General features: G+C 59.0%; 1 protein-coding gene across 2 annotated transcripts in view; it reads right to left on the bottom strand.

Annotated features, from left to right (window-relative positions):
* Window positions 1-14,836, bottom strand: part of CORO7 (coronin 7) — a 184,473-nt gene that overhangs the window by 35,453 nt on the left and 134,184 nt on the right. The window lies entirely within an intron of this gene.

Consider the following 14,836-nt stretch of genomic DNA (forward strand, 5'->3'; position numbering starts at 1 on the left):
CTTGCCAGCCCCAGGTAGCTCACAAATAGCCACTGTCTGGGCGTGCCCATTCTGCTGCTAGCCGGGGTCACTGGCTGGGGCCCGGACTCTCCTGGTGCCATCATTTGCACCAGTGCAAAGACACTACCAGCCGGGAAGGGGGCATCTCACGTTCCCCTGGCACCAGTGTACCCGCCCACCCAAGGGGCAAGGCAGGGCACAGCTGGTCTCCAGCTCACACGTTTCCACAGAGCTGTTGTATTTGGGCATCTGACGGCACCCTCCAAACAGCTCTGTGGATAATTAAAGAGCCAGATCCGAGGGCCAGCGCAGATGGGGGCTGACCTTCCCCCTCCCCCAGCAAACCATCTCTGGGGGCAAGGCTCCTGGAGACAGCCCCTGGAGCTGCAAAGGCCACTGGCCTGATTGGTAGCCCAGACGGGCTGGAGGCGGCACACGTACCTCACTCCAACCCAGCAGGGAGATCGCTCCTCGGGCAGTCCCCACGTTAAACACAGACGCTGCCCGGCTTCACTATTGTACATCTGACAAACTGGGAAGCCATCCCGGGAGAGATCAGGGTGAGAATCTGGCAGCTCTTCCTCTCCATTCCCCTGCTCTGAGCTTCCCTGTCTCGTGAGAAGCCTGGCATGAAGCTTGCTGGGCTAACCAGCCAGCGGAGAGATGGCCTCGTGATGCCGGGGAAGTTGGGTCCCTTGCTTAGGCATTGATGGGCCTGTGCTAACAGAGCCACTAGAAAAACCAGCAAGTGCAGGGGACCAGGGAAAGAGGTTAGATGAGATGGGGTGGTCGGAGGTCATGATCCATTCCAGATCACACGCACTGGATGTTGTCTGAAGACTGCTGGGGCAAGCCACTTGCCAACCAGGCCTCCCGTCGCCAGGGAAATCCTGGATCCCAAACTGGGATGAAAAGTAGAAAACTTGGAATATTTCAAGGAATGAAACATTCTGAAAAACTGTGTTTTGGCATGATGCACTGGCCACAAGGAAAAGTTTTAATAGCTTCCCATCAAAAATTTCAACCAAACATACACTCCTGCAACCATTCCAGTTCCATCAGCTCAGCGATTTCCAGAAACCCAGCAGAACGTCATGGGCCATCTCCATGGCTGGGCCAGAACCAAGGAAGATGCCGATCACAGAGCTCAGAGAGACACAGTCCCCTCCACCCCCAACCCCCCCACGCAAGTTCATATGATAGCACCTTGATGTCCAATCGCTGTCCCCTTTTAAACAGCAGCAGGAGAGAAACCCTCTTCAGAGACAGGACCATGTGCCTGTGACCCCACAGACGCTGGCAGGAAGGCCAGGGCAGGGCCCGCAATGATGTTTAACTCACTGTTTTGGTAACAGATTCGATTTCAAACTGAGAATGCCCCATCAAGCCTAGAAATCAGGTCTCCATTGAACATGGCAGTGCCCCCTGTGACAGGGATCATGATCCAAGTCAGCCAACCAGAGTCCTCCTCAGCAGCCAGCCAATCTTTCTGTGGGCCTGCAGACACACCTGTGAGATTCATCTCCAGGATGTCCTGCAGCAGTGAGTCCCAGCGGTTAACTCTAGGCACGAACAAACGCCTTGATGAACTGATCTGGAAATGAGACCCACTTTCCTAATCCCTGCCAGCACCTGAGAACTAGAGACACCAACTCAGACGTTTTTTGTTTTGAAAGTTAATGTAAAAAAATCATAGAAGTCATGGCTGTGTCAACCTCAAAGCTTGGCTCCCTTGATATCCGCCGCTCCTGACCTGCGACTCCATCTCCTCACTCCACTCTGATTATCTTTCCATTCTGCTCCCTGGACCAGCAGAACGTCCCCGGTACCAACGAGCAGAGTAGATGCCTCTCCAGTGTCCCCTGCTGTGCTCCCATTCTCCCAGCACACACCACAGGGTGATGCCGCCGTAGGCAGGCGCGCGGAGGTAGGGCTGGGACAGAGCTTTCGAAGCACTAAGGAAGTGCCAGGGTTGCGGCGTGGTGGGACTCCCTGAATGGAGTGACTGGATCAGCGCTGCTTTCACAGAGCAGAACCTGGCCCACACCACCCAGAGCGGGGCAGGTTCTGTGTCAGGATTCGTTCTCGCCGTGAGAGGTCAGCGGAGATTCCCCCACCCCTGCCTCCACACCGGGCTGTGAGAACGCTTTGCAGCACTGTCTACTTCCCCCTGATTTATGGCTTCCCATGTCATAATCCTTTAATATACAACGCCCGGCCTGACATGTTTACAGTGGCCTCTCCTGGAACCTGTCTGCTGGGAACTCACTGATGCCTGGGAACATCTGCCACCCGGGCCCTGATTTACAGGCCAGCGGGATCCGGTGGCAGCTCCCTGTTGGTCTGGGGCTCCTGCACTGAGCCACACCCAGGGCTGGGCTGCAGCAGGTTCCCGTCCCCCACTGCTGCCTGCCAGCCTCTGACTGCTTGGCACATGCTGCCTCCGCACCCAGGTACCCGCTCCAGTGAAACACTCCCATGGCCCGGAGAACACCCCGGGTGCAGCTGGGCAAGACGGCCGAGGAGCAGCCACACCCCCCGGCCCTGGTTGGAAGGTGGCCAAAAATTATTAGTGCCTGATGCTGGCATCTGGGAACTGAGAGTGGCAGGTCTCAGTCCCTGTCCCAGTCACCACCAGCCCAGCTGGCACCGCGTGACCCTCTGATAGGCAGCCTCAGCCGAGGCCCAGGAGTGAGCTGGGCATGAATAGTGGAGGAGAGAGCGACCCCGCCATTTCCCGGCTAATCTGGGCTTCCAAGGCAGGGGGACCCCAGTGAGGGTAATGGCTGTCGGCTGGCAACCCCTCCCTGCTCTCCTGGTGCAGCAGAGAGCACTGCTTCCCCCCTCTTGCTCACCAGGGACCACCTGGCCCTTAGAGCACTGGGCTCAGCTTCTACCCACCCCGCGCAGGGCTGGCTAGCCAGACGGATGAGGCCCCGGGTGCCAGGACAGCCCCTTTTACTCCCACGCTCAAGCAGCACCAATGCCAGCATGGAGCAGTGCCCAGGGGAGGTTCATGGCCGTGCCAGGATGGCGGTTTCCAAGCACCAGGCAGGGGCCAGGGTTCACTGTTTGGCGCCTCCCCACCCCTACCTGATCGAAGGCCAGACCCCATGGCCTCCCCACACCAGGGCTGCTCCTGCCTCTGCAGCTACAGACCCAGCCGCTAGGTGGAAAAGCCCAAGCAAGACGCCTGACGTGGGCAGCCGGGAGCCCTGCGGGAACAGGACCAGTATGGGATTCCCAATGGCCTGGCCCAACAGGCCCAAGGGATACTGTCCCGGGCACAGGGCCTGGAGCGTGCCCAGTGAGGTTTGCTTCGCCCCCGGGCCAGCAGAGCTCACAGCAGGAACCCCTGGAGCCAAAGCCATGCAGGTGCCGTGCCAGGAGCTCCAGAAGCACGTCTCGCGCCAGATGGGGTGGCCCTGAAAGCCTCGATGGGCAGGAGTTCCTGGCATCGATTGCTAGCTTGCAGAACTGCTGCTAGCCCCCTCAGCTGTGCCAGGGAGAGTGGGCAGAGGGGATAAGAAGGGAAGATGGCCGCGTGGGGGATGTGGGTGGAGGAGGAATGGGGAACAGGGCCTGCAGGGGGAGGAGATCAGGAAGAGTGAGGAGATCCAGTCACCTTATCCCAGGGTACTTCCCAGGCTCTGGGGGAACTGGACCCTCCTGCCTCCAGGTCTGCTCTGACCAGGTTTGCCCCCCGACCACGCCAGCCCCCCAGGAGACGCAGGTGAGTCCTGCCCTCTAGGCCCAGCATCAGGCGATCCCTGGAAAGTCATGGGGGAGGAGCTCAGCTCTATCCTGGGCCCCTCCAGCTCCCATGCTCCAGCCAGGCTCAGCCCCCAAGGGAGCAGGGCCTGGGAGCCTGCCTTGCTGGGCAGGAAGCGGTGTGGTGGTGGCTACGGGGCCGGTCCACGCTGGCTGAAAGTCCCCTGGATGCAGACCGGCTAGCTAGCCAGGCTGGGACCTAGCCATGGCCTGGCTGGGTACGTCTGCACTGAGCCACCCAGCCCGGGCCCACAGAATCGCGCCAGTAGGGCTCATGCCAGCACACTACAGACAGCTGGGAGCCAGGGTGGAGGGCCAGCTGGAGCCTCTGCAGTACCACAACATCCACACAGGTGTTTCAGCGTCTGTGTGCCTGGGCTAGGAGGCTCGCTGCCTGCTGCAGTGTAGACATACCAACGGGGCTCCCCCATCCACTGCACGAGCTTCCCATGTGCTCCTGACAGCACCTGCCTGTGCCAAGGGCCCCTCCTGCCTTAGCAGTCCCCTAGTGTCACACCCAGCACCTGGAACTTGCCAGCGCCTCCTCGATACCAGGACCCCCGCTGTCCCATAAAGCTCACCGGCGCCTTCCCCATGCCAGGTTCCCACTCTCGGAGCTCGCTGGCACCTCCTCTGTGCCAGGGCTCCTGCACACCCACGGAGCTCACTGGTGCCTTCCTCCTGAGGGCCACCCCTCCCCCCCACACCAGCCCTTCAGGTGGAAAGCTGCTTGCGGTGGGTTCCTCTGGGTTGGCAATACCCAGTCCCTGTCCAGCGCCAGCCATCGCTTTGGGCCACAGAGCTGGCACAGAGCTGCCCCAAGTGCCAGGGGATCTCAGAGACCTGCTGTACAGCGCTGCAGCTGGACTCACCCTGCGCCACCGTCACAGAGCCTTCGGGGGCATGATGGGACGTGGGAGCCATCGAGCCTGTGGGCATCTCAGCTGGTGCCATCCCCAGCGAGGGCCCTGACCAGACGCGGCAGGGAAAACAACGTCCAGGCGGGGTGGGGAACTGGCGGTAGTCAAGACCCTGCTCTACCATGTACCTGCTTCCCACCTTGCGCCCCGGTATGTTGCTCACTCCCCACCCTGCCACTGACTGGTCCCCCCCAGCCTGGCCCCGTGAGGCATGGGCTGGCTTGCAATGGGGGATCTCTGCCTTCAGACTAGAGGAGTTAGACCAATGCCATTACCCATCCCCAGTCTGGCGCCCCACAGCTCTGCCCAAATCCCTCAGTCCTGACCCACGCCCGCCGATATTCCAGCCCTGAGACGCCACACACAGACCTTAGCTCGTCAGCTCCTGGGGCAGGGACTGGCTGCGTGTTCAGTATGCGTGTTCCGTGTGTGTACAGCACCCAGCACATAGGGCCTGGAGTGCCTATGCACTGCCATAATACATCTAACAAACGTACAGTGCCTAGCACATGGAGGCTGGGGGGAGGGGGTAGGCATTACCATAATATACCTAATAAACATACAGCACCCAGCACATGGGGGTCTGGGGTGCCTGGGCACTACCATAATACACCTAATAAAGGTACGCCCCTTGCCAATGCTAGACCACCACAATGGGGTCCTGGGCCATGAGTGGGCACCTAGCCACTACCATAATACAAATAACAATGTCTGCCAACACTCCTCAACCCTGCCTGCAGCCCCTCCTGCTGTTCTAATCCTGGGCTCCCTACACACAGCTCTGCCAGTGCCCTTCACTCCTGGTCACCTGGGCACTCACTGGTGCCATTCAGGAAAGGGTGGAGGTGCTGCCCAGTCTGGGTTCTTTCATGCAGAAATGCCAAGCAATGGCAGGCTCCATACCTGAGGCAGAAGGATGCCTCCTTGCTCCCGGGCTGGTGGCATTGCTCCAACAAGTTGAGCTGGACAAACACAGCACTAGACCAGGGAGGGGTTAATGGTCTGTCCTGGATTCAGTCCCACCCTGCCCTACCTGCCAGGGTAGGCTGACTGCATGGGGAAGAAAAAGGGAGGAGGCAGGCTTCCAAGCTGGGCTGCTCCAGCAGAGAGCTCTGGGCTCTGAGCAGAGGACCTAGGGGTGGGCTGATCAGCCCTGTGCTGGAACCTTAGACGCTGCCAGCCCTAGGTAGGTGGCTTGCACTGGACTTTGTCATCTTACCGTCCGAGCGCCAACCCTGCTCAGAGCACCTGGGCCGTGCATTAGAGAAGCTGAGGAAAATCCCTTGCTCACAAGATGGTTCGGCACTAAGGCAGCAAACCACAGACACAGGCGGTGTTCCTCTCCAGAGTAGGCTGCATCTCGGGGGAGGGAAGGAGCCATCTCTGCTGCATGGTGAGTAGGGCACTTGGGGTCCTTGAAAATGACTTCAGCAAAGCCCCATCCAGCAGCGGCTCCTATGCCCGTGGAGGGGTAGCTCACCAGAGTACATGCGAGAATGGCCACTGAGCGACCCCCTCAGCCCTTCCTGGATGCCTCTGGCCAGTGCGCTCAGGCAGCCAAGGCTGGAGGGCTCCTGGGGCAAGAGTTCTGTGGCTCACATGCCGGAGAACTTGGTTTCCCCAAAGCTAACTCACGGCGCAAGTGGTGCTGCCTTTGGGCCTCGGCCACTTTCTGCTTCCCAGGCTCTGCCTTTGCTTCCCTCCACTTACTGTCACTTAATGGCTGGGGAGCTTCCTCTGTGGCAAATACTGAGCAGAGCTCCAAGGCCGGGGGAGGAGCGTGTATGAGTGTTACACACGTACAGAGCCACACACACAAACGTACCTGCTGTGCCAGAGCAGCCTCTGGTTTGCCAAGTGAGCACACAGCACAACAGCCCCGATCGTCCCCTGCCAGCCGGTGTTGAAAACCAGCGAGGAATCAGGATTTCCCCTTGATTCCCAAGAGCACCGTGGCTCTGGCTTGGGACCTAGTCCCAGGGCAGTAACGCTCACCAGGCAGGGCCACGGGCACGTCTGGGCCAGATGCTACAATCTGGCTGCTTACAAGTGCATAGATGTTACTCGTGTCAACAACGCTTCTTGTGGACACTGAGTTCAGCTGCCCCTAGGGTGTCCCAATGCCACTGTCCCCTCGAACCATGCCCCTTGCCAATACTAGAGAGTCTGTTGTATCTTCACAGAATGGGGTCTGGTACATGTGGTGAGGGGCACCGATTTATTGTCTCTTCCCTCCCTGACACACACTCACCCGCAGGAGGCGCCAGCTCTGGGTCCACCGGCCCTGAGGGAGCAATCTCCAGGTTGAGCCATTTGGAGCCAGCAGGCCACACGGGGATGGTCAGGTTCTCGCCCTTTGACAGTTTTGCCTGCTGGCTCAGCCTGGGGTGGGTACCAATGGGGCAGGGAGAGGCGGTGCCGAGAGCTCTCTCCAGCCCCACGAGGCAGGTACCAATGGGGCAGGGAGAGGCGGTGCCGAGAGCTCTCTCCAGCCCCACGGGGCGGGTACTAATGGGGCAGGGAGAGGCGGTGCCGAGAGCTCTCTCCAGCCCCACGGGGCAGGTACCAATGGGGCAGGGAGAGGGGGTGCCGAGAGCTCTCTCCAGCCCCACGGGGCAGGTACCAATGGGGCAGGAAGTGTCGGTGCCGAGAGCTCTCTCCAGCCCCACGGGGCGGGTACTAATGGGGCAGGGAGAGGCGGTGCCGAGAGCTCTCTCCAGCCCCACGGGGCAGGTACCAATGGGGCAGGGAGTGTCGGTGCCGAGAGCTCTCTCCAGCCCCACGGGGCGGGTACCAATGGGGCAGGGAGAGGGGGTGCCGAGAGCTCTCTCCAGCCCCACGGGGCAGGTACCAATGGGGCAGGAAGTGTCGGTGCCGAGAGCTCTCTCCAGCCCCACGGGGCGGGTACTAATGGGGCAGGGAGAGGCGGTGCCGAGAGCTCTCTCCAGCCCCACGGGGCAGGTACCAATGGGGCAGGGAGTGTCGGTGCCGAGAGCTCTCTCCAGCCCCACGGGGCGGGTACCAATGGGGCAGGGAGAGGGGGTGCCGAGAGCTCTCTCCAGCCCCACGGGGCAGGTACCAATGGGGCAGGAAGTGTCGGTGCCGAGAGCTCTCTCCAGCCCCACGGGGCGGGTACTAATGGGGCAGGGAGAGGCGGTGCCGAGAGCTCTCTCCAGCCCCACGGGGCAGGTACCAATGGGGCAGGGAGAGGGGGTGCCGAGAGCTCTCTCCAGCCCCACGGGGCAGGTACCAATGGGGCAGGAAGTGTCGGTGCCGAGAGCTCTCTCCAGCCCCACGGGGCGGGTACTAATGGGGCAGGGAGAGGCGGTGCCGAGAGCTCTCTCCAGCCCCACGGGGCAGGTACCAATGGGGCAGGGAGTGTCGGTGCCGAGAGCTCTCTCCAGCCCCACGGGGCAGGTACCAATGGGGCAGGGAGTGTCGGTGCCGAGAGCTCTCTCCAGCCCCACGGGGCGGGTACCAATGGGGCAGGAAGAGGCGGTGCCAAAAGCTCAGCAGGTGCTCAGAGCCCAGGGCTGCAGAAGTGGGAGATGGGAGTCCGGGGCTGGGCACAGGCTTGCGGGGATGGGAGGGAACTGGCCACGCTGGGGTAGGGACAGGGCCTTTGGCAGCGCTCTAGGCTGCTGGCTAGAGGGGAGCTGGTTGGCAGCCCCCCATCACCCAGGCTCTAGCTGGGATGCTCTGGCTCGTGACCGCATGCCCAGGAGATCGCCAGCCCACCCCTGTCCCGGCTTCTCAGACAGGTCTGGTTGGTCCTGTCTCACCTGCTAGTCAGACGGAGCAGGGGTGTCAGGAGCTGCTCCTCCAGAGGGCCCCGTGCCTGCATGGTGCCATCTCAGCCCTGGCACAGGGCCAGGCCTAAGCACGAACCATCCAGCCATAGGACCTGGACAAATCATAAAGAGGGTGTGGAGTAAGGAGGCTGTTTCCATGGGCTGTGCCCTGCTAGTCTGGGAGGGAGAGCTGGGGGCAGGGGCAGGCACACTCACCCTACCAGCAAAGTCCAGGCTGTGCTCTGGCACCAGGACGTTTCCCTGCCCCCCCCCTTTCCAGCCAGCCTTGGAGCTGGAGTGGGAATTCCCCACACACGGGGTGGGGGAGCCAGGGGGGTCACATGAGAATGGGGGGGACACTCTATCGTAAGCAGGAGGGAGCCTCACCTAGGGACACCCGGCTCCCCTGGCAGCGGGTCTGTCAGATACCCTGCTTCAGTAGAACGGGCAAGCCTAACAACGCCGAGCCCTGACACAGGCAAGCTGGCTGGGGGTTGGGGCATCATGGAACCCCCACCCCACCAAGCCGGGCTCCCCTCGAGAGCCGGGGCAGTGGCTGTGTCTGGAGAGACCCTGCAAGGCTGGGAGCAGGGAAAGGCAGATGTTCCCCTCGGACACAGTCCCTATGTTCACAGGGCCAGCAACACTCTCCTCACTAGATGCAGAGGGAAACCCAGCCTGCTGGGCTAGACCCTGCTGTGAAGGGCCTGAGGGCTGCTGGGCCAAAGTTCAACAGAGAAAGCTCCACACTGGGGCAAGGATGCAGCAGCTGGAGGGGAGCTGCTGCTTCCTTAGTCTAATAAAGTCCCTTGTTCAGTGTTTGAGGACAGTGGCTCTCTGAGATTTTCTACCATTGTTCCATGACACGACCCACCTCCAGGGGGCAGCACTGGGTCTTCTATATGGTTTTCCCCAGGGCTGTGTGTTTCTGTGGGGCAGGGTTTGGGACTGATGCTACGGCACAGAGCGCTCCTGCTGGTCCCTGGGGAGGGCTGTCACGGAGCAGGGTCGTGGCTGCTTCCTGGGGGGCTCGGAGCTACCCTGACAGATGCAGAGCGGCTGAAGAGGGCAGAAACGGGGCCTGCATTTCCCAGCCAAAGTCTCTCCCAAGCTGACACTCCTAGGCTTGGGGCTGCTAACAGCCTTGGCCGTACCAGCCTGCCCACGGGCACCCGCCAAGCGCAGTCCTGCAGGCTCGGGAAGCCTTTAACCCCCAGGGCCTTTGAGCCACTTGTCTAAATGCCACTCCTGAGTCCCTGACGCCCTCCAAACTCGCTGATGCCCTATGAGGGCAAACTTCCCTCCCTATAGCCAAAGCCACTCAACGGTGCAGCCCCAGGGAGCGGGCGGGAGGAGAGGGATGACCATCCTCTGACACTGCTGCTGGCCAGCCCAATGCCCACAGGGGACATGGGAACCCTTAGAAGCCAGCTAATCCTGTGAGAGTTCGTTTAATTTTAAATTAGAGAGGACCACACTCCCCCAGCTTCCTGTCCAGACCCTCCCCAGGGTCAGTGCGGCAGACCCCTCCTGTCCTGCCCAGAATGGCTCTGGGGCCCCCCCCAGATCTCAGGACCTCTGAACATTCGTAGGGCAGGTTCGGGCCTGCACTGTTGGGTCTGAGGGGGGATCCCAAGACAAGCATTCTCCCCAATGGTCCCCTCTGGCTGGATGTGGGGCCTGGCATTCCGGGGTGCGGAGCGCCCGACTCTCCTACTGACTCCGGCTGTGTGTGCTCAACACATGGGCCCATCAGGCCCCACTCCTGCCATAGGAACCTTTGCTGCTTTGGGGCGGGACGCTGCTCCCAGCCCTCCCGAGAGGCTGGGCTTTGCCTCGGACCCCTCCCAGCAGCACCCGCTGAGCCCCCCTGGTACCTAGCTACCCGAGATTGTACCTGGCAACCTCCCAGACCTCCACCTGGCCCCTGCCATGGCAGGTCATGGCTGGAGGAATGCTCCTAGCCCATTCCTGCATCTCCCCCCACACGACAGGCAGAGAAACACAGCTGCTGCAGGACGGCAGCCTGGTGTATACGAAACCTCCCCCAGCAGCCTCGCAGCCTAGCTCCTTGGACTTCGCCCACCGCACTGCAGGGCCAATGGGGGCTGCTGAAATGGAGAAGGGGCCATTAGCTGGGGCGATAAAAGAACAACAAGGCTATAAACCTGGAACAGAGCACGGTTAATCAGCGTCGCTGTTTACCTAAGATAGGGGCAGGGGAGCAAACTAAACACTCAGCTTTCAAGAGAACAAAGGGACAATATATTATTTTCGGCCTGACATTTTTGTGGTTACCCAGGGTGAGGGAGGGAGATGCGTGCTGCCAATCTGCACTGGGATTTGACTGGGAAGCTGACCCAGCATTCACTTCCTGTCCCATATCGGGGCCTGCTATGGTCCAGGCCCCCAGCCCTATGGGGGGGGGAGGGGGGCACACGAATTGTGTGGCATGGCACCCTCGAGTTGTCTCGTCCCAGAACAGTCCAGGAGCACTGGTTATTTCTTTAGTTGGATATTAGAGTCCTCCTCTGGCCCCGTCGTACCCCAATTTCTAGCTGACTCTAACTGCCCTCTGGAGGCTGTTGGTGGGAAGTCAGCTTTAAGTTTGCAGAACCTAGGAGGCATTTGGGGGTTTCTGCCATTAGGAAAGGGGGTGACGCTCTGAGCAGGGACCAAGGGCTTTCAGATTTGGGACAAGAAGAGTGAGTTGAGTTCCCCACCCAAGCAAACCTTGACAGCAATGAACAATGCGATTTCATGTCACCCCAACTCCACCCCCTGCCTGCTTCCATCAGTGGGAGAGGAGCACGGCAGAGTCAGCCGTGATAGGATTAATCACACTGGAAATGAAGGTGCATTGTTAGCTTTCCAAGGTAATATCCTCTTGTAAGGGCTGGGGCAGGCACAGTCCTCTCCAAGCAATTGTTTCAGGCTCTCTACAGACTCTGGCAGACGTTGCTACATCAGTCATACCTCGCTCACACTTTGCAGGTTACCTTCACCATCATACAGGTTAGAGACAATGAACGCTTAGACTCTGAAGCTTAATTATGTTATAAATATATAAAGGGAAGAATTCTGGTGATTCACACCACCGGTTAATCAGAGTATACACAGGGCCCAGTTTCAGTGCACCGTTTAGCTGCCTCCATGTTCCACACCAGAGGTGGCTACATTTTAGGGCTGGGTGAAGGGGGTGGATAGCTCAGTGGTTTGAGCATTGGCCTGCTAAACCCAGGGTTGTGAGTTCAATCCTTGAGGGGGCCATTTAGGGATCTGGGGCAAAAATTGGGGACTGGTCTTGCTCTGAGCAGGGGGTTGGACTAGATGATCTCCTGAGGTCCCTTCCAACCCTGATATTCTATGATTCTATGAAGTGACTCCTACACCTAGAAAAAGCACTTTGGGATCCTACAAAAAATGCAGAACAGAAAGCAAGAGACAAACCAGCTTCTGAGTCAGCAAATCCTCTGGCTCTCAAAGCAGGTTCTCAACAGCATCATTCAGCTTCTTTTGCTGAGCAAAAACACAGGGTGTTCAGAGGAACCACAGGGCACTGGTGAGGGAAGGGTTATGTGGGCATATACACTGGAGAGATGGTGGGACAGATCCCCTCAGCCTTCGCGGGGGCGCTTTTGACAAAACATAGGGACAGCCCAGGAATTGGTCCATGTCTGCAATAGAGCAAGAGGAACCAGCGTACACTCGTATGGGTGCCTACACCATGCCTGCCGGGGGCTGCCTTTGTATTGGGCAGCTAGGGACATGGGGCATTCCGGCGAAGGGTGCTTGAGCCAAACCACCAGGATCAGCCAGGTAAATGCACCTGTGCTGGCAGCACCTGCTCTGCTGGTTCTGCAGGGAACAGCCCTACCTGGCTAAACCATGACAATGTTCATTAGGTTCCTGGCCTGCTTCCAAAAGGTAGCTACCACCAATCTGAACAAGGGGCCCAGGGTTGGAGGTCACCTCCAGCTGTGGGGTCCCAGCACCTGGCGCATCCTCCCATTCTTTAACCCAGTCCCTGCAGCTTTCCCCTGCTCTCTCACTGGGGGCAATGCAGAGCTGCTGGGAGGAGGAAGGCAGGGGAAAGCTCTGCTCAAGCAGCCAAGATCCTGCTGCAGAGCGGAAATGTGCAAGCTTGCCCCCTCCATGCTGAGCAGCCCAGAGGGGGTGGCCAGAAGCCAAACAAGCGCCAGGCACACAGTTTGCTTTGTATGGGCCTAGCAGGTACATTTCAATCCGGTTTTGACAGCTATTGGCACGACCAGTTATGCAAATATTGCCCACGTTAATCCGGCTGGCGTGTGTGCTGAGAGCACGGCCTGCTGGGGCCAGGGCTCGCTACCACAGACTGCCACGTATTGGCTGGCGCTGCCCAAGTGCCCAGCTCCTGGCCTCGTGTACAGTGCACTGCTCCTCCTGGCTTCGCCCCGCTCACACGCTCAGATGCTGCCATCTGTACTCATAATAAAGGGGTGCTGGGCTGGCAGCCACAAGGGCGCTCCAGAAACAGGATGTCATAAATATAAAGGGAAGGGTAAACACCTTTAAATCCCTCCTGGCCAGAGGAAAAACCCTTTCACCTGTAAAGGGTTAAGAAGCTAAGATAACCTCACTGGCACCTGACCAAAATGACCAATGAGGAGACAAGATACTTTCAAAGCTGGAGTGGGGGCGGGAAAAACAAAGGGTTCTCTCTGTCTGTGTGATGCTTTTGCCGGGACCAGAGCAGGAATGCAGGTCAGAACTCCTATAAAGGGTTAATAAGCAATCTAGTTAGATATGCGTTAGATTCTGTTTTGTTTAAATGGCTGATAAAATAAGTTGTGCTGAATGGAACGTATATTCTTGTTTTTGTGTCTTTTTGTAACTTAAGGTTTTGCCTAGAGGGATTCTCTGTGTTTTGAATCTGATTACCCTGTAAGGTATTTACCATCCTGATTTTACAGAGGTGATTCTTTTACTTTTTCTTTAATTAAAATTCTTTTTTAAGAACCTGATTGCTTTTTCATTGTTCTTAAGATCCAAGGGGTTTGTGTCTGTGTTCACCTATACAAATTGGTGAGGATTTTTATCAAGCCTTCCCCAGGAAAGGGGGTGTAGTGCTTGGGGGGATATTTGGCGGAGGGGTGGGGGGAGGAGGAGACTTCCCCTGTTCTTTGTGTAACACTTTGGTGGTGGCAGTGTTTAACCTAAGCTGGTAAGAATAAGCTTAGTGGGTCTTTCATGCAGGTCCCCACATCTGTACCCTAGAGTTCAGAGTGGGGAAGGAACCTTGACACAGGGGCAGCAGCAGATGGCAGGAAAGTGCTCATGCTGCCCCAGCCCTTGTGCCAATAGTGTGCCAGAGGGCACTGATCAGGATGAACAGGGTCCCTGGCCCAGCCAACCATTGGCTGCCCTCTACAGCCTGCCAGTGAGCACGCTGATAAGCACCAAGCATGACTGCCATGGGCATGGGGCATGGGACAGGCTGGAAGCCCCCTGCTCATTGAGCCCAGGGCCCCAAATGTCCCATAGCGGGGAACAAATCTGTGCACCACCAACCTGGGGCAGCCCCTCAATGGTCCCTTGTTCCCCTTCACCCCAGGGGTGGGGGAAAACCTACAGTCCCCTGGCAACCCTCCCCATGGCCTCCTCTCCCACTGATCCCCCACTCCCAGCCAGCCTCTCCCACAGAATCCCACAAGTACAAAACCTCTCGCACCAGGGAGACACCTGGCCCCACTGGTGCCATCACCTCCAGTGGGGTCAAGCTCTCACCGCCAGGTGTCTAAACGAGCTCCCACACTGAGGGGCTCATGGCCCCTGTTAGCCATGCAGCACACAGCCTAGCAGGAAAGCCCCCCCCCAGCACTCCAGTCCCCATCTCCAATCAGTGTGATCACAGCGATACCCCTAGGAAAGGGCTTCAAAGGCAGGTGAAGGGTGTGACTGGGGGCTGAGACAACCTGGCCCGCCGCTGAGGGGCACATACAAGCCCAAAGCCAGAGGAATCCATTGTACCTGCAACCAGCTCCCCCAGCAGCGTCAGCCCCCAAACTGTCTCCCTGCGTGACCCCTGCCCCCCAGCTGCACTGGGCTCACCCTGGATGAGGCATGGCAGCAGCATGGCCAGGATGTCAGCCCCTGATCTCCTTTCCCCAGCCCATGTCTGCCCCCTGTGGATCTGCACACACCTGGGCTGGGGGCTGGTAAGGGGAGATCAGGGCTAACCCCCGAGCCTGGGGAGGATCAGGGGCTGACCCCCAGGGTGGGGAGATCAGGGCTGACACCAGGGGCTGCAGCAGGAGATGGGGGCTGACAGTGGGATCTGGGGTGAGGGTAGATCAGAGCTGACACTGGGAT

This window comes from Caretta caretta, chromosome 10 (assembly GCF_965140235.1).
Source record: "Caretta caretta isolate rCarCar2 chromosome 10, rCarCar1.hap1, whole genome shotgun sequence".
Taxonomy (NCBI): domain Eukaryota; kingdom Metazoa; phylum Chordata; order Testudines; family Cheloniidae; genus Caretta; species Caretta caretta.